The sequence below is a fragment of the Chiloscyllium punctatum genome, chromosome 15 (genome assembly GCF_047496795.1).
Source record: "Chiloscyllium punctatum isolate Juve2018m chromosome 15, sChiPun1.3, whole genome shotgun sequence".
Lineage (NCBI taxonomy): Eukaryota > Metazoa > Chordata > Chondrichthyes > Orectolobiformes > Hemiscylliidae > Chiloscyllium > Chiloscyllium punctatum.
In genome coordinates this window covers 6399608-6422404 of record NC_092753.1, presented here as the reverse complement: position 1 = coordinate 6422404, position 22797 = coordinate 6399608, and the positions used below count along the sequence as shown (strand labels likewise).

General features: G+C 41.9%; 1 long non-coding RNA gene across 3 annotated transcripts in view; it reads left to right on the top strand.

Moving 5' to 3' along the window:
• Window positions 1-22797, top strand: part of LOC140486005 (uncharacterized) — a 52219-nt gene that overhangs the window by 16494 nt on the left and 12928 nt on the right. For all 3 annotated transcript variants that reach the window (XR_011962498.1, XR_011962496.1, XR_011962497.1), the window contains one exon: window positions 17574-17714. This is a non-coding gene — a long non-coding RNA (uncharacterized lncRNA). The remainder of the gene's footprint in view (window positions 1-17573; window positions 17715-22797) is intronic.

The window sequence follows — 22797 nt, the reverse complement described above, 5'->3', positions numbered from 1 at the left end:
TTGATTTCAGATGTTTCGTCATCATGCTAGGTCACACCATCAGTGAGCCTCCTGTGAAGCACTGGTGTTCTGTCCCGCTTTCTATTTATGTGTCTTGTCATCACAAAATGGAATAAAGAAGAAACCTATAACATCATCAACAACATCCTTACTGGCATAAATTTCACAAAATAGGAAGAGATCAACAACAGATTCCCCTTTCTAGATGTCACAGTGGAACGAACAATTAATGGAGAACTGCAGACCAGCATCTACAGGAAAGCAGCACACACAGACTAGATACTTAACTACAGAAGTAATGTTTCCTGATGAAGGGCTTTTGCCCGAAATGTCGATTTCGAAGCTCCTTGGATGCTGCCTGAACTGCTGTGCTCTTCCAGCACCACTAATCCAGAATACAGAAGTAATCATCCCAACACCCACAAATGCAACTGCATCAGGACATTATTTAAATGGGCCACAACCTACTGTAGCACCCAGGAACTATGAACAGCTGAAGAAAAATACCTATATGGCATCTTCAAGAAGGACAAGTACTCGATAAACACGTCCGCCGATTCTTAAACAATAAAACCCAAACAAGTAGACACAACATGCCCAGAAACCCTAGCCACATTGCCATACATCAAAGACATCTCTCTGAGATGACTACCAGAGTACTCTGACCCTTGACATCATTGTCACCCACAAATCTACCAACACATTGAATCAGCTACTGATGAACCTAAAGGACCCTATACCAACAACCAGCAAAACGAATGTAATTTACAAAATACCATGCAAGGACTGTAACAAACACTACATCGGACAGACAGGCAGAGAACTAGCCAATAGGATACACAAACACCAACTAGCCACCAAAAGACATGACCCACTATCACTAGTACCCTTACATAACAGAGGAAGAGGGACACCACTTCGATTGGGACAACACATCCATCCTAGGACAGGCCAAACAGAGAACGGATGGGAATTCCTACAGGCCTGGCATTCAAACTGGAACTCCATCGATAAGCACACCGATTTGAACTCCATTTACCAACCTCTGAGAAAAATGATATCACCCATCTTAACAGACTAAGACAGATAAATAGAAAATGGACAGAACACCAGTGCTTCACAGGAGGCTCACTGGTGATGTTACCTAGCATGGTGATGAAACATCTGAAAGCAAACCTGTCAGCTCAGCGAGCAAACTTACAACCTATGCCTCATTATGGTTGCATGGAAGTTAGATGAAACATAATGACTGCTGTCATTGTGTATCATCTACAAGATACATTGTAGCAACTTATCAAAACTCTTCCACACCTGCAGTCTCTACCATAAAGAAGAACAAGGTCAGCAGATGCATGGGAACATGACCTCCTGCATGATGCTCTACAAGCTACAAATCATTCTGACATGGAACTAGATCCTGTTCCTTCACCGTTGTTGGGTTAAATTCCTGGAACTTCCTTCCCAACAGCACTGTAAACACCTTTGCATTATTATATTTACCGAAGAACTGAAATTGGAAAATCTAATTAAGTGAATGTTTTCAACTAATATATATTTGATCTATCTATATTGGATTTCTGTGACTTCACACAGTTGACTGAAACTCATGAATTGTTATTAACTTTGCATCTGTTCACAGCACTTCTTCAGTTTTCTGAACAAAGACAGTTCTAACCCATAGCACAATGACCTCTAGAGTAAGGAGACTAGTCTAAAATCCATTCCAACTATTCTATTGGCAACAGTCTGACCCACCCTTGCCACCCAGCCAGTTGGGCCAATTAGACCCCAAGAAATACAGTTTGCTTGAGCAGAATGCACTTGTATAATCATTCAAACTGTTTGGCCTTGTTATGGACATGTCTTCTTTGGCCAATTCCTGGAGTGGGATATGAACCCAGAGCTCTGACTCACAGGCAGGGAAAAGATCTAATAAGCCAAAGACATCCTCTTTAACATTACTATTAATGTTCAATTGTACCTTAGTTAAGAACGGCATTCTATATGCAAATAGATAATGTGATAGAACAATTCTAAATATTTGCTCACTTTGCAAATTATCTTCCCATTTGAGCACTCAGGAGAAAATGCAGTGTACGTCAATTGTAAATCTGACCATTCTTTTTTACTGTTGCAACATATTATTCCTTTTGAAATTGTAGAAGTCAAGGAAGAGACCAGACTTTCTAATGACAAGTCTTTCTTCCCCAGCCATTTTTTATATTTTTGCATCATATGGAACACTGGTAAATATTGTTAATCAACTTTTTGAAGGATATTATCATGTAGACCAGGTGCTGAAGAGATAGTGGAAGCTTTAATAGTGATCTTTCAGGTATCACTGGAGTCAAGAAGCGTCACAGAGGACTGGAAAATCACGAATGTAACCCCCCCTGTTTAAGAAGGAAGCAAGGCAAAAGACAGGAAATTATAGGCTGATTAGCTTGTCCTCAGTCATTGGTAAGATTTTGGAGTCCATTTCTGAATACTTGGAAGTGCATGGTAAAATAGGGCAAAATTAGCATGGTTTCATTAAGGGGAAGTCATGCTTGACAAATTTGTTAAATTTCTTTGAGGAGGTAACGAGCAACTCAGACTAAGGACAGACAATGGATGTTATCTATCTGGACATCAGGAAGGCCTTTGATAAGGCCTTCCAGAAGGTGCCGCACAGGAGGTTGCTGAGTAAGATAAGGGCCCATGATGTTAGAGGCCAGGTACTAGCATAGGTAGAAGATTGGCTGTCTGGCCGAAGGCAGAGAGTGGGGATACAAGGTTCCTTCTCAGGATGGAAGCCAGTGATTAGTGGTGTTCCATAAGGGTCGGTGTTGGGACCACAACTTTTCACTTTATACATTAATGATTTGGATGAAGGAACTGAGGGCATTTGGACTAAGTTTGCAAATGACACAAGGATATGTGGAGGGGCAGCTTGTATTGAGGAAGTGGGAAGGCTGCAGAAAGATTTAGATAGGTTAGGAGAGTGGGTAAAGAAATGGCAGCTGAAATACAATGTGGGAAAGTGTGAAGTCATGTACTTTGGTAGGAAAAATACAGGCATGGACTATTTTTGAAACGGGGAGAACATTCAGAAATCTAAAGTTCAATGGACTTGGGAGACCTAGTCCAGGTTTCTCTAAAGGTAAACTTGCAGGTTGAGTTGGTAGTTAGGTAGGCAGATATAATGTTTCATTCACCTCGAGGGCTAGAATATAGAAACAAGAGATGTACATCTGAGACTTTATAAGGCTCTGCACAGACGCATTTGGAGTATTGTAAGCAATTTTGGTCTCATACCTCAGGAAGGATGTATTGGCCCCTGGAGTGGGTCCAGAGGAGATTCATGAGAATGATGCTGGGAATGAAAGACTTAACATATGAGGAATGTTTGAGGACTCTGGATCTATACTTGATGGAGTTTAGAAGGATGAGGAGGGATCTGATTGAAACTTTCAGAATACTGAATGGCCTGGACAGAGTGGACGTTAAGAAGGTGTCTACATTGGCAGGGGAGACGAGGACTTGAAGACACAGCCTTAGAGTAAAGGGAAGACCTTTTAGAATGGAGATAAGGAGAAACCTCTTTAGATAAAGAGTGGTGAATCTGTGGAATTCATTGCTACAGAAGGCTTTGGAGGCCAGGTCATTGAGTATATTTAAAACAGAGATAAATAAGTTCTTCAACCCATTTTCCCACTATCAGCCATGATTGAATGGTGGAGCAGACTCAATGGACTGAATGGCCTAATTTCTGCTCCTATGTCTTATGGTCTTATTATGACACACCTCTGATGTAGTTAGGACATGAATCCAGGACCTCAGGCCCAAAGGTAGGGATACTACTACTGCAACACAGACCACAACACTGGGAAGATGCTTTGGACTTCTGTAATTAAATGTCAATTGAGTCTTGCAGTTCCTTAATAAGACTTAAATTCCGCTTGAGCCACTCAAACCAATTACTGGATGCGCCACTTAGGTGAGGGAATACTAGTAGATTATTTATTTCTAGGGGTCCAACGTATAGGTCAGATATGTAACTAGCAGAGTTCTAGAATCAAGTTACTTGCTTACTTTCTCAGTCAGGAATTAGTGCATGGCACGGTGTTGGAGTGGGAGGAGATGGCCTAGTGGTGTTATAGCTAGAGTATTAAGCCAGAGATGAGGGTAATGTTCTGGGGACCTGAATTTGATATGGTAGATGGTAGAATTTAAACATATTAAAAATCTGGAATTAAGAGTCTAATGATGACTATTAAACCATGAAGAAAACCCACCTGGTTCACTAGTATCCTTAACGGAATAAACTTCTGACCTTATCTGTTCTACATGTGACTTTAGACCAATAGCAATTCACAGTTCTCTGGGCAATTAGGAATGGGCAATAAATGTTGGCCTAGCCCATGATAACCACATGCTGTGAACAAATAAAAAAAGCGGTGAGTGAAAGAAAAGTAATAAAAATTGGGAGCAAAAGGAGAATCAAACATGAAATGTCATAATTCAGAGACGTGTGTGTGTGTATATATATAGCCAATGATAAGATTTATTCAATTTGATTGAAGTTCATACTTGTACAACTGTTGAGTAATGTTAGAACCACAACACAATGCTCAAGCATTATGCCCTTGTGCAAATGTTGGGCCAAAGTGCATAGCTATGTAAACAGAATAATGTAGACTTATTTGATGAAGGTGCTGTTGGAAGCTTATGTAGTTTGGTTTGGTGATTGTTAAAGTTATTTCCCTTATTGGAATCTGAAGAAATAATGCATATTATACCTGTTTACAGCTAATTGTCTGATAGCTAATTTGCTACACAAATCTGAGGACGTGAAACCTATATGTGATCAACCAAGATAGAAATTTTACTAACAAATCCCAATAATAACAATAAGAAAGTGGCATCTTCATCAGGAAATCACTTAATTCGAATGAAATTTGTTCATTCTTCAGGATACTTGAAGTTTCAAATATCCTGGAGACCCTATTATTTTTACTTCTATCTTTTTTAGATTTGATTACTTACAGCATGGAAACAGGCCCTTCGGCCCAACAAGTCCACACCGACCTGCCGAAGCGCACCCACCCACACCCATTCCCCTACATTTACCTTGCACCTAACACTATGGGCAATTTAGCATGGTCAATTCACCCAACCTGCACATTTTTGGACTGTGGGAGGAAACCGGAGCACCCGGAGGAAACCCACGCAGACACGGGGAGAATGTGCAAATTCCCTGAGGCGGGAATTGAACCTGGGTCTCTGGCGCTGTGAGGCAGCAGTGCTAACCACTGTGCCACCGTGCCGCCCACTAAAACTTAGTTTGAGATACTTGTGACCCTCCCATTGGAGAATCTATGGGCTGGATCTTACTAGCCCCATAGGGACGAGCTAAGAGGCAGGATACTTAGTATACTAGCATCAGAAAGCAGGAGATGTGAAACCTGACGTCTTCCTATCACCACAGGTTATTCTGACAGGGGAATGACAAGTGGTGGGCAACCAATTAAACCAATCAAAAGTAACTAAATCACAAATACTTTCCACCTTGTCCAGTACTTCAATAGGCATCAAGTGGACTGCTGCTGTGTGATGAGTTGCCAGACAAACAATTGTAGCTTCCTAGCAGTGAAGGTTGGGGCCTTTTTTCAATGGTGTGTCCATGGCCAATGGTGGTGCCCCTTGATGGGAGTGGCTACTCTGTGGCTCTGCATGAGTGCTGGAAAACTCACCCCTCCTTTTATTGGGTTCTGCCTGCCTAACCCTGGCACAGGAACTGCAAATACATACCTGACCTTCGAGGCACCTCAAACGTTAGGCACTTTCTTCTACTATCTGCAGCCTCAGCCTAGCCTTTTATTGATCCAGTGGTTCTAAATGAGGGCTGATGGCTACAGCTGGTATTATTTCCAACAGGTTCTCGCCATCCATCCAAACAGACCAAAGACCCACTTTCAATCCTGGCAGTGGGAGGATAATCTGGCATTTGGAAATAAAATATATATTTAGCACCATAATGAAAATTATTGCTGAAGACACGAGCCTTGAGGAATATTAAGGATGCAGGAAAGAGCTTAAAGAATTAGGAGGATTAAAAGGGGCCATGAAACGCTTGGAAAGTATGAATAAGAAGAATCCCAAGGTATTCTATTTATGTATAGAAACAATAGGGTAGCTAGAGAAAGAGTACGTCATTTTAAGGACAGAAGAAGGAATTAATGCATGGAACCAGAAAAAGTGGATGAGGTTCTTAATGAGTACTTTGCAACAGTATTAACCAATGAGAAGGACGTGGATGATGGTAAGATTAAGGAGGGGTATGTTGGTGGCAAAATAAGGAAGGAGGGGGTGTTGGATGTCTTGAAAAACATTAAGGTAGATAAATTCCCAAGGACTGATGGGATCTAACCCAGGAATCTGAGAGACACAAGGGACGAGATGTCTGGGGCTTTTACAGCGATCTGTCTATCCTCTTTAGACACTGGCAAGGTCCCAGAAGGTTGAAGAATTGCCGATGTTATTCCTTTGTTTCAGAAAGGTAACAGGGATAATCCAGGAAATTAGAGGCTGGTGAGCTTTAGAGCAGTGGTAGGGAAATTTTTGGGAGAGTCTTAGGGACAGAATTTATTTACATTTGGAAAAGAATGGACCTATTAGAGATAGTCGGCATGGCTTTATGCTGGGGCGGAGGTCTTGTCTCACAACTTTTTTGAGGAAGTAACAAAGATGATTGTTGATGATAGGATGTAGTCCTCATGGACTTTACTAAAGCTTTTGACAAGATCTCTCAAAGTAGGCTGGTCCAAAAGATGAACTCACATGGGATCCACAGTGAGTTGATAAATTAGATACAAAATTAGCTTGTTCACAGAAGACAGATGGTAATTGTGGGAGGGATGTTTTTCTGATGAGAGACCTGTGACCAGCAGTGTTCTGCAAAGTTCAGTGCTGGGTTCTCTGTTTGTCATGATTTAGATGAAATTATAGGTGGTTTGATTAGTATGTTTGCGGCCTACATGAAAATTGGTGGAGTTAATGGTGGTGAGGTAGATTGTCAAGGGACACAGCACGAAATACGTTAGTTGGAAAGTTGGGTGGAGAAATAGCAGATGGAGTTTAATCTGGACAAGCGTGAAGTGATGCATTTTATGAGGTTAACTGCAAGAGGAATCAGTACAGTAAATGAGAGGACTCTTAGCAGCATTGATATACAGAGGAATCTTGGGGTGCAAGTCCATAGTTCCCTGAAAGTGGTAACACATGTGGATAAAATAGTAAAGAAGGCATGTGGCATGCTTGCCTTCATCAGTTAAGGCATTGAGTAGAAATGTTGGCAAGTCGTGTTGTAGCTGTATAAAACTTTAGTTCGGCCACATTTGGACTATTGTGTGTAGTTTGGTCGCCATACTTTCGGAATGAAGTAGAGGTTTTGGTGAGGATGCAAACGGAGTTTACTAGGGTGTTGCCTAGAATGGAGTGTATTAGCTATGGGGAGAGGTTGGAAAAAGTGGAATGTTTTCACCAGAGTATTGGAGGCTGAGGGATGCCCTGATGGTATATCAAATTATCAGAGGCATAGATAGTCAAAGTCTTTTTTCCCAGGATGGAAATGTTAAGTACTGGGAGGCATAGATTTAAGATGAGGGGGTAAAATTTTAAAGGAGAAGCAATTTTTTTAAACAGAGTGTGGTTAAATGATTGGAATGCGCAACCAGAGAGGTGTAGAAGCAAAAATGATAGTAATGTTTAAGAGGCATTTAGACAGATACATGAACAGCCAGGGAATAGAGGGTCATGGACCATATGCGGGCAGATGAAATTAGTTTAGAATGGCATCATGGTCAGCACAGATATAGTGGGCCAAAGGGCCTGTTTCTATGCTGCACTGTTCTATGCTTAATGTTCTAAAAAGACATAATTTGTTGAAGTGCTATCTCTTATATTTATTAGGACAGTTCATAAGAATACCAATTTGAGGGGAAAACCATATTTGTACCATATGGGAGGAGAGTACTGATTGTTTGTGAACTCCAATTGATAGACTCATTGTTATGGAAAATATACAAGTTAATGATGATTGTCAATTAACTGCCAGGTTTTGTTTAAATTTTAAACACGCAAGATGGACTTTGTCTGGTGAAGGCATTACCCTGAGAAATGAACCAAATGTGGTCTAACTAAAGTTTTTTTATACAGCTGCACATGACTTGCCAACCTTTCTACTCAATTCCTCAACCGATGAATGCAAGCATGCCAAGTGCCTTCTTTACTGTTTTATCCACTTGTGTTGCCACTTTCAGGGAACTATGGACTTGCACCCCAAGATTCCTCTGTATATCAATGCTGCTAAGAGTCCTCTCATTTACTGTACTGATTCCTCTTGCAGTTACCCTCACAAAATGCATCACCTCACGCTTGTCCTGATTAAACTCTATCTGCTATTTCTCCACCCAACTTTCCAACTGACCTATTTCCTGCTATATCCCTTGACAATCTTTCTCATTACGCATAACTCCACCAAGAAATGAACCAATGAATAGCTTTCATATATTTCATTGAGTTGAAACAGGGCACAGTGCCTCACATGTTCCTTCTGTCTAGAGAAAATAGGACTTTGTGTACTGATACAAGTATTTTTCAGTACATTCAAGTGCACAACACTGTGAACCTGACTGACAATCCAAAATTGGTTGTCAGTGTAATTGTTCACCTGCTTAGAGTAATGCAGCAAACATTGTAGAAGCACTTCTAATGTTGGATATTGTGCTGTGAGTTTTGCAAGGGCAAACTGGTTGGATATGATCAATACCTTGTTTGTTGCGAATAGCTGAAAGCCATGCTGTTTAATATGATCCATTTGGGATGTGTGGCCTGTATACATGGCATCCATGGGCACTGAAATTGATGAATCACATTACTCACTTGTGTGTTGGGCAGAATACCGTTTGTATTGTTAGTAGCAAGTTGTTAGTGGCTAACACTACTTGTGTTGCTCTGAATAATAGCTATGTTGATCAAACATTTGAGATATCTTACCTAATTTCAGGTAGACTGGGCATTTTTCAGAATTAGAAGTCAGGGGCAGGTGGGATTTAAATCTTTATTTTCTAGCTCAGAAGTAGGACTATCGAGTCTTAGATTCATAGAGGTCTGCAGAATAGGAGTCCAACTTGCCCATGCTGCCCAGTTTTCACAATTCAAATTAGTCCCATTTGCCTGCATACTGTCCATATCCCTCCATAGCTATTCCATCCAAGTACCTGTCTAAATGTTTCTTAAATGGCAAAATTGTACTCTCTTCTACCACTACCTCTGGCAGACCATTCCAGACACTCGCCACTCTCTGCGTGAAAATATTGTCCCTCTGGCCCTTTTTGTATCTCACCCCTCTCATCTTAAACCAATGCCCTCTAGTTATAGACTCCCCTATCATAGGGAACCAGCAGTCAGCTAGCTATCTTATCTATGCCTCTCATGAATTTATAGACCTCTATAAAGCACTTCTAAGTCTATTATGCTGCAGGGAAAGAAAGTCCCAACCAATCCAACCTCTCCTTATAACTCAAACCTTTCAGTCCAGGTAGCATCCTCGTAAATCTTTTCTGTACTCTTTCTGGTTTAATAATATCTTTTCTATATTAGGGAGACCAGAACTGCATGCAGTACTCCAGATGTGGCCTCACCAATGTCTTGTACTGCTGTAACTGATGTTCTTACTCTATACTCAATGCTGTGACTAGTGAAAGCAAATATGCTGAAAGCTTTGTTCACCCCCCCCTCTCCACCTGTGGCTCAATTTTCAAGGAGCTATGAACTTGTACCCCCAGATCTCTTTGTTCTATAACACTCCCAAGGGCCCTACATTGACTGTGTAAGTCCTGCCCTGGTTTCTCTTACCAAAATGCAACACTTCACATTTATCTAAATTAAACTCCACATGCCATTCCTGAGTTCATTGGCCCAGTTGATCAAGATCTTACTGTTTTCCCAGGTAACAATCTTCACTGTCCACTATACCACCAATTGTGGTGTTAGCTGCAAATGTGTGTACCATACCTTCTAAATTCTCATCCAAATCATTTGAATAACTGATGAATGACAGTGGACCCAGCACGAATCCCTGCGGCACACAGCTGGTCACAGGCCTTCAGTCTGAAAAACAACTCTCTACCATCACCCTCTGTATCCAATTGGTTAGGTCTCCCTAGATCCCATGAGATTTAGCCTTACTCAACAACCTACCATGCAGTACCATGTCAAAGGCCTTGCTAAAGTCCATGTAGACAATGTCTACTGCACTGACCTCATCTACTTGCCTGCTCACTCATTTAAAAAACTCAACAAATCCGTGAAACACAATTTTCCATGCACAAAGTCTTGCTAACTATCCCAAATAGGTCCTCTTCTAGTACCTGTAGATTCTATCTCTCAATCCCCTCTAACAACATACTCACAAAGGATGTTAAGGCTCACTGCTGTGTAATTCTGAGGCATTTCCCTGCAACCTTTCTTAAATAATGACACAACATTAGCCACCCTCTAATCTTTGAGCACTTCACCTGTGGCTGTCAATGATACATAACTCTGCAAGGGGCCCTGCAAGTTCCTTACTAGCCTCCCACAAAGTCCTGAGGTACTCTTCATCAGGTCTCAGTGTGCTACAAAACCCCCACCCCAATGTGTATTTACCAATGAAGGTAGGTTTGCAGTAGCCAGTAGTAGTATATCCCCTGGCCAATTTCACAATTATGATATTGAGAAAAGGGAGTTTATTTGAATGTTCCATTTTAAAGATGAATTTAAGTGTAAGGTGAAGTTTGTTAAGCCATGTAGGTGGTATCTGATAAGTTTTTGAGGAGCGTATACTTTAGTGAAATCTGTGGTAGAATTGGGTGAGAAGTCCAGTGAGACTCATCTCAACATTAGTAGCAAGTCACTGCATGTTTTATGCATTTGATGAGTGGTGATGCAATTTTCCCATTAGAAAGTCGTGAGTTGCCAATTAAGGGGGATTATGGCTTGTTATGAATGCCTTATTAACATTGCAACATATTTCATTCATAATCAATTTCCTATCTTCCCAAATGTGCTGAGCACACTGGTAGTTGTGAATTCTCAGCAAAGATGTCAGAGAAGGTGTCCTGTGACTTCAGCTGGCTGCTGACTGTAAACTGCCTCCATGTCGCTTAGGACCAAACAGCGTCTCAGGCATGAACTATGGGCACTGGTTGTATGCACTCAGCATTCCCTCTAATTTGCTTTCTGGCTGCACGGGCCTCTGAGGTCCATGCATAGCAGTGACTTCTGGATCTAGAACTTCTTGAAATGTGCTTACAGGGAACATTGCATGTACTCCTCATCCATCAACATTGGCATTTGACATTTTTCAGTCTCTGATGACCATGATACAGGCCGTATATGCAGCATAAGTTTGCACTGCAGGGCACACCGGCAATTAGTATTGAAAAGCTGCTGAAGGACACTTTGCATGCAGGGACCCAGCTCACAAATTGGACCAGGCTGCGTTTCAGGGCTGCTCACTTGCTTTCTTAGTGTTTGTTTACTTAGTGCCAACCTGCCCGCTCACAGCATCCCTGTCTTTCCTGTTAGCACAGTCACACAACCAGGCTGATTGCCTTGCTGATCAGCAGTCCTTATCCAATGTTGCTGTATGGCAGTGTGATATACCACTTTCACACCTACACCATGTTACAGCAGTTTACACAGCAAACCTGCTATTTGCAGTAAGCAAGCACCATATTTCAAAGTATTAGGGGAGTACTCCTCATCAAAGTCCATGGAGGTATCCATCAGTCAGGGTTATTACACAGACAACCTTGCAAACCATACTTGGGAATTGGCCAAGGTCAGGTGGAAGGATAATTGTTTGGACTCTGAGGGAGGGAGTAGCGGGACTCACTGATGTGAGGCTGTTTAAAGGGAAACTACGTTATACACAGACCCATGTATTATATAGGACACAGGTCTGCGAGATTCCTAAATTCTGGCCGGCCATGAAAAATGCTTTAGCTCCGTTTGTGTTGTGCACCTTCGGGTCCCATGCATCGCTGGTTAACTCATTCACACCAAGTCAGGACACAGGCCAAGAAATAATTAGGGATAAGTGTAGGATGGGGGGCAAAGGTGTCAGCAGGACTCAGTGCCCTGTATACGTCTTGACTATTTTGCTTTCACCTGCTGCACTAGATTCTTAACACAGATGTTGAACCATGGTATTTCCTGAATTGAGGTTTCAGCTGCCATCGTTACATTCAGGCCGCGCAGTCAGTCAGACAAACAGATGTACAGCCAAATTAAGAATTTATGTGCAGTACAATGTGACTGATGCCACCAGAGTGCCCTCAATAGATTTTCTTCTTTTTCACCCTCCCACTATGTCACAGTGTAGTCCGTGATTCCGCAGCTGGGGTGAATGGAGCCTTCTTAACAGCAGAGCCTGTTGACTCTAAAGGTTTAGTCGTATAAGTTACTGCAGTTCTGCAGCTTCTTGGCAATGAGGGCCACTGTGTCTCACATACTTGGCTGCTGCTGCTGTTCCTCCCTGAGCATGCAAACCAAATCCCTGATTGCCAACTGCACTGGTCACTGGCTCCTCTTTGGCCAAGAGGTGAAGAGGTCCCTGATCTCAAGTGGTCCTGTGAGGGCCAGCAGCCTGAGGTATATCTTCTTCAGTCATCTGTGGAGCTGTTGCAGTGGTATTTGGATTAGTGGTGCTGGAAGAGCACAGCAGTTCAGGCAGCATCTAACAAGCAGCGAAATTGACGTTTCGGGCAAAAGCCCTTCATCAGAAATAAAGGAAGAGAGCCTGAAGCGTGGAGAGATAAGCTAGAGGAGGGTGGGGGTGGGAAGAAAGTAGCATGGGGTACAATGGGTGAGTGGGGGAGGGGATGAAGGTGATAGGTCAGGGAGGAGAAGGTGGAGTGAATAGGTGGAAAAGGAGATAGGCAGGTAGGACAAGTCCGGACAAGTCATAGGGACAGTGCTGAGCTGGAAGTTTGGAACTAGGGTGAGGTGGGGGAAGGGGAAATGAGGAAACTGTTGAAGTCCACATTGATGCCCTGGGGTTGAAGGGCTCCAAGGCAGAAGATGAGGCATTCTTCCTCCAGGCGTCTGGTAGTGAGGGAGCGGCGGTGAAGGAGGCCCAGGACCTCCATGTCTTCGGCAGAGTGGGAGGGGGAGTTGAAATGTTGGACGACGGGGCGGTGTGGTTGATTGGTGCAGGTGTCTGGAGATGTTCCCTAAAGCGCTCTGCTAGGAGGCGCCCAGTCTCCCCAATGTGGAGGAGACCGCATCGGGAGCAACGGATACAATAAATTATATTAGTGGATGTGCAAGTAAAACTTTGATGGATGTGGAAGGCTCCTTTAGGGCCTTGGATAGAGGTGAGGGAGGAGGTGTGGGCGCAGGTTCTACAGTTCCTGCAGTGGCAGGGGAAGGTGCCAGGATGGGAGGGTGGGTTGTAGGGGGGCGTGGACCTGACCTGGTAGTCACGGAGGGAACAGTCTTTGCGGAAGGTGGAAAGGGATGGGGAGGGAAATATATCCCTGGTAGTGGGGTCCGTTTGGAGGTGGCGGAAATGTCGGCGGATGATTTGGTTTATGCGAAGGTAACCTACTTACAGCAAGGGCCATCACTCATCATTTAAAACACGCATATTAAATTGCCAGGGTGTAGGAGCGTGTACCTGTGGGAGGGTCTTTGTGCCTGTAAGAACCCCCTAATCATCCTGTTCACATTGATTGCAGAGTTAAAATTGGCCCTTAGGAAAGAACATTATGCTTCTCTGAGCTGTTTAGCTGCTTGACTATCTCCTTTGTGTATTGGTGACCAAAAGTAGATATGGTACTCAAGTGTGGCCAGACTAGTACACAGTGCAGTTTCAATATGACTTCCTCTGCTTTGTGCTCTACTCTTTGATAATGGAGCTCAGTGTTCAATTTGCTTTGTTGACTTGATACTCTGCAATGATTCTCATGTTGAGCATAGGGTGTAAAAAAATTCCTAATCTTTTAAAATAAAGATGAAATATTTCAGCACATGTACATATGCAAGCTATTTTTCTTCCTGTTAGAAGTAAATTACATATAAATAGTATTAAATTTCATATGCCATTGTTCTAACTTGCATATTTTGTAGAAAGTCATTTTGAATTTCCTGCTGAGTTAAAATAATGTTCTCCTACTAGTATGCACATAATTTTGAATCGTATGAAAAAAAATCAGAATGGACTCAGAACATTAACTGTGTTTTTCTCTCCACAGTCTCTGCCAGAATTGCTGAGTTTCTCCAGCCTGTTCTGTGTTTGTTTCAAATTGGTTTAATTAAACAACATAGAAATATTAGTCTCAAGGATCACAGTTAAACGTTGAATAACTTTGTTGTGAAGAAGCTTCACCATCCAGGCCCTAGAGGTGCGAGATCCCCACAGCAACCCAAATAGACTGCAGAAGTTAGCCTGCTGTCATCTGTAAGACACCAATTCCACTGAGTCTCAAGAAATCATATCTTGATGTCTACATTAAAAATTCATTTGATGTTGTTCACTTCCCTCTTTAAATATACAATCAATTATAGATGGTTTTCTATGTTCAGGAATTAACTGAGCTATTGTTTGTGACCTGATGAAAGGAGCATCCAAATCTAAGCAGGAACAAAGTCTGTCCAACAATTTTAGTGCAGCTGCATTGGTAAGGACAAACCACATTGCACAGACTTTCAATGCATCTTACCACAGTATTTCCTTTTGCTGCCACTTTATGAAGAATATATGCTCGATCCTAACCTTACATTTCTTTTAGGTGCTACTTCAGTAAGAAGCATACATGAGGTAGCTGGGTGCTGTAATTATATACGAGTGTGTCTGAGATTGATGCAGTCTTTAACTCATGACAGACAAGTCCTGACATGCTGTAAACTGCACATAATCCCTGTTAAGTTCTATATTCTATTAGCCATTTAAAAGTGTTGGAGGAAACTACTGAGAGAACATGCACATGCTGCTATATTCCGAATATCATCTTTGTTCATTCCTTGCATGCTTCCAGCATTGGATATTACATCATCCTGACTACTAATTTGCCAAAAAAAACTAAGGGTAGAATTCCATGATAGCAACCAGAATCCTGATGGTGATCAGGAAGCGGTCTACATTGCATTATGGATTGGGAGCAGTAAACTCAATACAACTATACAGTCAACAAGATAGAATTGTGAAGCCCAGTGAATCAAGTGTTGGCAGTGGGCAAAAAAGGTTATGAATGGAGATACTAGTGCCATTTATAAATTGCAGCCAGGTGACACTGTAGTACAAATGGGGAGAATCAACATACTCTTGTGAAAGACAAACAATGTGTTTTACAGATATATAGACAATTTGGCAGAGTTCCTGGAGGATGTAATAAGCAAGGTAATAAAGGGAAACAAGTAGATGTACTGTATTGTGATATACAAAAGACATTTGATAAGGTGTAAGGTTTGATTCATGCAACATTGCATATTGCACCTCATGGTTTTGGGGCTTATCTATTAGTATGGATAGAGGATTGGCTAATTGAAGTTGGGATAACTGAAAATTCACAGACATTTTTTAATTCATTCACAAGATGGGGCATTGCTGGCTAGGTCAGCATTTATTGCCTATCCCTAATTGTACAGAGGGCAGTTAAGAGTCAGCCACTCTGCAGTGGGTCTGAAGTCACATGTAGGCCAAACCAGATGAGGACAGTGGTTTCCTTCCTAAAGGACATTAGTGAACCAGTTGCATATTTCCAACAATTGTCAATCGATTCATGGTCATCATTAAACTTAATTTCAGACAGTTTCTCATTGAGAGAAAAAATTCCATCATCTGCCATGATAGGGTTTGAATCCGAGTCCCGAGAACATTATCTGGATCTCGAGGCTATAACGTCCTCATGTAATTAGGGGAATGCCAGAGAGATCAGTGTTGAGGAGAAAGTGAGAACTGCAAATGCTGGAGATCAGAGCTGAAAATGTGTTGCTGGAAAAGCGCAACAGGTCAGGCAGCATCCAAGGAGCAGGAGAATCAACGTTTCGGACATGAGCCCTTCTTCATTCCTGATTGGCACCACATCTACAAATATCCAATCCTTCCACCACCAATGCTCAGTAGCAGTAGTGTGTACTGCCTACAGGATTCACTATAGAAATTCACCAACGTTCTTTAGGCAGCATCTTCCAAGCCCACAACTACTTCCATCTAGATAGACAAGGTCAACAGTTACATGGGAACACAACCACCTGCAAGTTCTCCTCCAAGCCACTCACCGTGCTAAATTGGAAACCTGTCACCACTGCTGGGTCAAAGTCCTGAAATTCTCTTCCTAAGGACATTGTAGGTCTACCGACAGCACATGGATTGCAGCAGTGCAAGGAGGCAGCTCACCATCGCATTCTTAATAGCAACTAGGGATGGGCAATAAATGCTAGCCTTATGTGATTCCTGAAACCATCTTCTCATCTCTGTCCTGCCCCTGAAGAATAATTCCAACTCGCTGCTTCCATGGAAGAATCATGACCATTCCCCAACTTGAGCAAGAGACCAACAACAAAGTTGCAACAGTGCATGGGGTCTATCAGCCTACCTAGCAGTGGTATTATTGACTTTCTCTGCAGTGCCAAGGAGAGTGTAATAAATTCAGAGAGGGCTGTAACTTTTATCTGGACAGCATGGGATGGACCTCATCATATAGAGGAATTGGAAGACAGCGAAAGAATTTTATGCCCAGCTGCATGTTGATGTCAGACATCTGCTTCTCATTGCCAGACTCCTTCAAGTCCCTTGAGTGTGGGCATCTGGATGTGACATGATCTGAGAGCCCCCATTAGGTATCAGTGCAATGACAGTTGATCATTGGGTGCAGGTTTACTTGTGTCAGCAGGATAAGAATGTCCGCAATGGAAGATACAAGGCAAGACAGGTGGCGGTGTGCTTGAAATCTGTGCCCTGACATCTGCAGATGAAAAAAGCATTCAATCTGACCTGGAGAGTAGATCGTTGAGGCAATAATGGGTGAAAGAATAAGAGTACAATTGTGGAAAAAAGTGAGAAGGGCCCAAGCTTTGTGTCCACTGCTGGGCTGAAAGGTGGAGATGATGGTGTAATAGTAATGTTACTGGATTAGTAATCGAGAAATCCACACTAATATCTGGGGGTGTATATTTGAATCTCACCATGTAAATGGTGAAATTTGAATTCAATAAACTCCAGAATTAAATACTGGCCTAATGGTGATCATAATACCATTGACAATTGCCATAAAAATCTTTTTGGTTCACTAATGTCCTTTAGGGAAGGAAATTTCCCTCCTTAACTAGCCTGGCCTATATGTGACTCCAGATCCACAGCAAATTGGTTGACTTTTAACTGCACTTGGAAATAGCTTAGCAAGCTACTCAATTCAAGTGGAATTAAGAATGAGCAATAAATGCTGGCATCACAAGCGATGCTCAAATCCCATGATTGCAAAAAAGCACCTGACTGGCATGCATAAGAAATTGAAATGTTGTTATTATTACTGTTCACCCAGATAGGTTTCTGCACTCTGGAAAGATGGGCTGTTGCTCTGAGCAGAAGCCTGCCACCCACCTTTGAGGAACAGTTGAAACTCACGTCTGAGGATCCAGCATTACATTATTCCCTGACACCCTCCATCTGTTCACATCAATGGGTATGTACCCATAATTGGATTTTGGTCACAAACTGGTAAGCAACTTACAGACTTGCACAAGCATCCAACAGAGACAATGATAGGTAAGGGCTCTGACAGAAGACTGTTGGAGGAAGGTCCATTCTGAACTTTGGGCTGATGATGGTGTCGGTCGCACTGAGCTAGCTGGGGATGCATTGACCAAAAGGGGAACAGCTAACGGAGCTGCCAGAGGCTGTGTGCAACCATGCATGAATGAGGGAGGAATGCATCCAGATCATGAGTCTGGATATGTCTCAGATATATGTGCATTCATCGAGAGTTTGGGTATAAATCCCTCAATCCCTTTACCGAGCCTGCTTGATGGGGGTATGAATCCATAAGTTAGGAGACTCTCTCGCTTTTGTCTTCGTGGCTGTTAACTCTGGTGCAGGTGCCTCATCCAGCTGTCCTGCCTACTCTGCCTCTCCCGAACATCAACATAGTCATTAGATGAGTATTTTCAGGTCTTCTCTCTCTGCTGTGCTAGATTGTACGCAGCAGAATAGAGGACTATGATTCAGGAAAGCCTTACTGGGACTTACTGTAGTGCACACCTGGAGTGATCTCTTTTTCCATTTTTTCTTTCACTGGAATAATGTAATGAACAGGATCCCATGTTCAACAGGTCACATGTTTACTTGATTGTAGCTGGGGTTGACCTTTGACAAAAAGTATAAACTGTCCTTTGGCTGCAATACAAGACTTCATCCCCATCTTCAACAGCTGTGTCTTAAATGGGTATTCCTTGTCCCCAAGGATCCAATGCTGAAGGTATGCATACAGTTGGAATAGTTCTGAAACCAGGATATGTCAGAGTACATAGGCATCGCGAGTACTCCTACAGAACTAAGTATATACCTGCAACATATTTCTTTTTAGTGATAACATATCACTTGATCGAGTGGCATCTCTTCATGTTATCAAAGCTGCAAGCTAGTTTTGCTACATAGATTCAAAATGGTCCAGGTCATCAACTTCTCTACCTAACTAATCAAGTCAGCATAGTAGAGTGCAGTCAGTTCTGATATAATCGGTAGTTCCATTCTCATGCAATCCCGTATTATAAGAAAATCGCATAATAGCAGCACCATTTAAACTAACTGGGCTGGAATCGCATTATAACCAATACACGCTTTGAAAGTTCACTCTATAGAAATAGTGTCCCAAATTTGTCAATTGCATTATACTGAATTTGCATTAATGATACGTGTGTTATATTATTAATTTCCATTTATTTAAATGCAAATGAGCCATAATTGCCCTTTTTAACTATTTTATTTGCTTTCCTATGCTTCCATACAGTATCACCATCTGGCAGTTTTGCTGCCACTGGCATAATGCATTCCAGAGTTCCCAGCATCAAGTTTCCAAAGCAACACCTACAATTCTACAGACCAACCCACCTTGTTTCCTGTTCCAACATCCTCTATTAAATTCTGTTCAAGTGTTCTGTTGGTATCAGCAAATATTTCCATAATCCTTGTCTGCAATGATGAGGGATAAACGTCAACCCCTCTCAGGGCTTTGGTTTAATGTCTCTGGAAGATGGCTCCTTTGATAATGTATTATTCTTTCAGTGTTACAGTTAACTATTTACTCTGTTTATGTGCTTACACTTTGAAATTGGTCTCAAATTCACAATGTTCTGACTTAGATTATGAATGCTACCAATTGAACTATTTTGATGCCTAACTTAAGTCAGGCTACAGACATGATAATGACAAAAAGATACAGATATCAATGAAATTTATCTGGCAAATATTGTCTTCTAGTTGATATGTACTGACTGATATAATAAGGATGATAAGGCCTGAGTCAAATTCTGTCACTAATTCTTCTTCCAATGCCAATCTAGTAGTTTGTGAGTAAGGATGATCAATGGTTGAGTCTCAGAAGAATTGATACGTATCTTTGGTAATAAAACGTATTATATATTGTTTATGTAATCTGCATATAGTTATTACTGAGGCATATTAAATATACCTAACCATAGGAGAAAGTGAGGACTGCAGATGCTGGAGATCAGAGCTGAAAATGTGTTGCTGGAAAAGCGCAGCAGGTCAGGCAGCATCCAAGGAGCAGGAGAATCGACGTTTCGTGCATGAACCCTTCTTTAGGAATGAGGAAAGTGTGCCAAGCAGGCTAAGATAAAAGGTAGGGACAAGGGACTTGGGGGAGGGGTGTTGGAAATGCGATAGGTGGAAGGAGGTTAAGGTGAGGGTGATAGGCCGGAGGGAGGGTTGGGGCAGAGAGGTCAGGAAGAAGATTGCACGTTAGGAAGGTAGCGCTGAGTTCGAGGGTTGGGACTGAGACAAGGTGGGGGGAGGGGAAATGAGAAAACTGGAGAAATCTGAGTTCATCCCTTGTGGTTGGAGGGTTCCTAGGCGGAAGATGAGGTGCTCTTCCTCCAGCCGTCGTGTTGCTATAGTCTGGCGATGAAGGAGTCCAAGGACCTGCATGTCCTTGGTGGAGTGGGAGTGGGAGGGGGAGTTGAAGTGTTGAGCCACGGGGTGGTTGGGTTGGTCGGTCCAGGTGTCCCTTCCTAACCTGCAATCTTCTTCCTGACCTCTCCACCCCCACCCCCACTCTGTTCTATCACCCTCACCTTAACCTCCTTCCACCTATCGCATTTCCAACACCCCTCCCCCAAGTCCCTTGTCCCTACCTTTTATCTTAGCCTGCTTGGCACACTTTTCTCATTCCTGAAGAAGGGCTCATGCCTGAAATGTCGATTCTCCTGCTCCTTGGATGCTGCCTGACCTGCTGCACTTTTCCAGCAACACATTTTCAACTCTATACCTAACCATAGACAGGTAAGGCACGTGTCTACATGAAGAGATTGGGCCAGACTCCCATTGCTATCAGCCTGAACTGCCTGAGATTGTTTGGTGTTCCACGAGTAGTTGAGTGAGATATCAAAGTCAGTAGGCCTTTCTCAGATGACCCCTTTCATATCCATCATCTTACAGAACAGCCTCCATCCAAGTTTTTTTATCCCTTAACCCAATACGCAATGTTATTAACAACAAGCCTACATATACCACGACCTCTTTTCCTCCTAAATCTGTGACATCATAATTCAAGTGACAGGTTTTTGTTTAAAAAAAAGCAAGAACTGTGGATGTTGGAACAGTGGAAGTAATGAAACAAAATCAAAAATTTATGGAGGAACTCAGAAGACCTCACAGCATCTATGAAGAGAAACCAGAGTAAACTGAAAAGCTTCTGAAGAAGAGTCACTGCATCCAAAATGATAACTCTACTTTCTCTCTATGGATGGTGCCAGACAGGTTGTCTGACAGTGCTTTCAGAATGGGTTCATTTTAAACTTATAAGATTGGTAGATTTGTTGACTTAAAGATTGTAAACCTTGATATTAGTATTATTTGTTCATTTCTTCTCTGGAGGATCCTTTTTTTTTGCAAAAACCTTTCACTGTGGACAGGGTTGACTATTGTTGTGGTAGTTGGTGGTCCATTATGCTTTCTGGAGACCTTTTGAGTTCATGAATGTCATTCATGGAAGACAATTGGACTGATGAAATCGTACTTCCAGTTTTAGAATGATGTACTTGATACACAACTAATCTGTTTCAAGAGACTGGATGTTTTCCATGTTATGTCTTCTTTTATTTGGTGTAGCAAACTTCTTTCGTACTAATGTCATCTGTGGCATTTATTGTTCTGTGTGATCATTGTGTGTGGTTGAAAAGTGGAAAAGCACAGCAGGTCAGGCTGAATTAGAGGAGCAGGAGAGTGGACGTTTCGGGCATAAGCCTTCTGTCATTGTGTGTAGTCACGTGTAGCAGACTGCTTTGGTGGCAGTACTGGTATGTTACAAGTTCATCAATGATCTACAGTGGACTCTATTGCTTAATTTTGGCAGTAGTATTTCATTGTTGTCTCAGATTTTGTTGGTAGTTATCTACTGATGATTCTTCAGTGGTTTTGGGAATGGAAAACATTTTCTAAAACTATGCAATCTGCGGCTTCTTTACTGATCATGTGAAATAAATCCTGATTTTCATTTGTTGAATGTTCTTCTTTGGTTGGAACAGGTTTCAGACGCCAGTGTAACTGATCTGTAGGTTCAATCTTTTCAGGTTCAACCTTAACTCTTAGAAGGTCTATGAAGCTTTCCACTGGTTGAGTTTTCCTGAGTCGGTTGATAGCTGTTTTTTTTAATGAAGTGATGGAATTGCAGAATGTTGCGTGGAAAAATCCCGCATCCATACTTGAGTGAGTTTTTTTTGGTTCTGGATAACAGTGTTCTTGAACATCAGATATTCTAACTTTAGGTGTTGTCCTATATGCAACGAGTGACTATAGATCTGTAGGTTGTAAATTCATATGTTTCAGCCAAGATATTTTGGTTGTCCTTGTATGAGGCTCAATTAAAGTAAGATGTCAATTGAGTATAAATTCAGTTATATCTGGTTGTGATAGATTTCCTACTTCCCCTAGGAATGTCTCAAATATCTCTCCCAGTGGAGGCATGTCTTGAAATAGCTTGAAACATCTCTTCCAATGGAAGGGAGTAACCTTCTGTGTACACCCGCTATTGCTTCCACTGTTCTAGAACTGTTTCAGATTTGTGCACATCTTTTGGAAGTGACCCATTTTATTTTGGATATAAGAATTCTTTCGGTAGTTGGACACTGTCTTTGAGGCTTATTTGTGCCACAGCACTTACACTGGGACTCTTAGTATCTGATGGTCTACATTTTTTATTGATTGTCATGTCTGTGCTTAAAGTGTTTGTACCTTATGAAATTAATAGATTCCATTGCACTTCTGTACGAAGTTTGTTCTTACAGGGTTTTTCTGTGATTTTTTCCTGGTCTCTACTTTCAAGATGATTTACATCGTATTTTCCAAAGTTAAATCCTCTTTGGACTGTAAAAGATCTGAGAAAAATTGATTAAAAATTCTGATGCAAATTCTGCCTATTGTGGATTCAGATTGCATGGTTTTATAATCACAGGTTTCATTTATTCAGAAGAGTCATTAATGAAATTGTTTGCAGATTCTCCACCAGTTGAACTCTTCTGTTAAATCTTGTC